The sequence below is a fragment of the Ricinus communis genome, chromosome 10, assembly GCF_019578655.1.
Source record: "Ricinus communis isolate WT05 ecotype wild-type chromosome 10, ASM1957865v1, whole genome shotgun sequence".
Taxonomy (NCBI): domain Eukaryota; kingdom Viridiplantae; phylum Streptophyta; class Magnoliopsida; order Malpighiales; family Euphorbiaceae; genus Ricinus; species Ricinus communis.
In genome coordinates, this window is record NC_063265.1 from 25,659,914 (window position 1) to 25,662,468 (window position 2,555).

Genomic DNA, 2,555 nt, shown 5'->3' on the forward strand with positions numbered 1-2,555 from the left:
ATTTAAAATAAAAATACATGTGCTATGCTTCTGCAAAATAAAATAAAATAAATTTTTATTTCATACCACAGGACGGAGTACCTCAGTAGAATCCTAATCCCAACACTAACATCTCGACTCTCTCATTCCAACAGAACTGGCGCCTAGAGAGCAAAGCTCGACTAGGGTCCTTAACTCCAGTCCGGTCACTTAATTATCACTATCAGTCTTAGCCTTTCGGCTCTCTTACTCCAATAAGACTGGCGCCAAGAGAGCAAAGCTCGACCAGGGTCCTTAACTCGAGTCAGGTCACTTAGGTTTCCAAATAAGTCAGCGCCTAGAGAGCAATGCTCAACCAGGGCAAGTCCTAAATTTACCTTTTTAAATTTATCCTTTTTACTATTTGTCTCAGATTCCTACCGGTGCGCACGCGGTCCTGATGCAATCCATCAAGTGGCATGTTCTACTGCCGCCCCATCCCAAGTCAACTCGCAATCAATAAAATCATAATGTAGAAAATGAAACATATATAAATAGTGATTAAATAAATAATAAAATATTAAATCATGAAATCAGAATTATTTCATAAAATCTCAGCATGACACATGTAAACAGATATATGATTTTAACTCACAGCTTTGACGACCTCCTAGCTCTGCTCTGATGCCTCGAGTGGAGCGAGTCGAACTGACGGATTTATCTAATCACGAGAAAAATTAAATCAGAAAAAGTAAAATATTTGACAATTAACCCTAGGCCTAGACTCCTAGGACTGACTGTCTAAAAACTTGTCGACTTGGGTAAATTCTATCGAAAATCTGACAAAAGCTCCCCTAAACACAAACGTCTACCCCCCGTATTATGGGTCCAGGACCTACCAGAAAAATACTTCAAATATTCCAACAATTTATTTAACGAGAGTCGGGCCACCACACTACATTATATTTCCTGACTCCGCCACACAAGACAAATCACGATTATTGGCAGATGGTCCAACAAACTATTTATTTTAACTAATAAACCTCATATAATTTTTCTAATATTCAACACAATAATTAAATACATAACCCTTTATCAATGAACTCTAAAATCTACGGGCTAGAAATTTACTGAGACGCTTGATCACTCGGTCGACTTGCTTCCAACCACTGGAGTCCGATCGACGATCCGAGCGCGTCTGCAGACTCGAGACGACGCACTGATGACGATCCCAGCTTCCGATTCGGATCATCTGGAGAGATTTACGGACGATCTTGGCTATCGATTTTCAAATGGAGTCACCGCGAAACCGGTGCCATTGGAAAGCTTGAGCTGAGAGGAGTCCAGATATATCCTCCGATCAGCCAAAGCTTACCGGAGCTCGCCGGAAAAGCCTAAAAACTCGGTTGCCATCACCTTGCTGGAACTCCTTCCTCTGGCACCAAAGCCGACGCTGCTACTCCCAAAAGGAAGCCCTAAACTTACTAGTCATTTTGAGCCAAAATTGCCGCCGTTGGCCCCTAGGAACGCTTGGAATGGCGCTGGAAAGTCGCTGCCTTCCTCCTCGCGATTTCCACCGTCGCTGCCTGTTGGAGCCACTGCCGCCGCACTCGCCGGCCTCTGCTGCGCCTTCAACCAGCTTCGCGTGCCCTGACAAGTCGACCACCACCGGTTGGGCGACGCAACCGACGCCACCTCTCCTTCCTCTCCCTCTTCCCCTATGCTCTTCTCCTTTTCTTCTTCTCCACATCGACTTTTAGTCCCTGAACTTTTCTTCTTTACCATTTAGTCCTTCAACTTTTTTAATTACTAACAATTTTGCCTTGTAAAATTTCCGATTAACCCTTAAACTTTTTTTTAGCTTTTCGATTAAGCCCCTAACTATTTAATTTGGGCCAAATTACAATTATTGAAAATAGAGAATTACTTATTTACCCTTGCTTTTAAATGCAAAATTATCAAAATACCCTTACCGACACACTTAATTATAAAAATACTAACCATACAAATTTTCATTAAAACCCCATAATAATAAAATTATATTTTTAATCCTTATTCTAAAATTAATTATCAATTTAATTCTAACACTTAATTGATTAAATTAATCAATTTGCTCAATATTTTCTAATTAAAATCAACACCATTTGCTAATTAAAATTTATCATTCCCCAATAAACTCTTTATAAAAATATTATTTACTATTCTTTTTATGACTCTCAAATATAGAAATTAATTCATATATTCATATTGGAAAAAATTAAATGACCAAAAATATAATTTATTTCCTAAAGAATTTACTTAATTAATTTCTTAAAAATCAAACTAATTAGATATAGAAAATAACTCTCTTATTTTGTCTAGTATTAAAATTCTATTTAATTCATCCCAATTAACTAATTAAAAAAATAAAGTAATATTAATTTAAATAAAAACTCGTTTATTTATTATTACTAATATTATTATTAAAATAAAAATTTCGGGTATTACAAATTGGCTCTAAACGTTGGCAGACTCACAAAAATTTGCAATTTAGTCACCAAACTTGGCCATTTGACTGATTTTTACCCTAAAATTTAATTTTTTTTCAATTGAGCCTA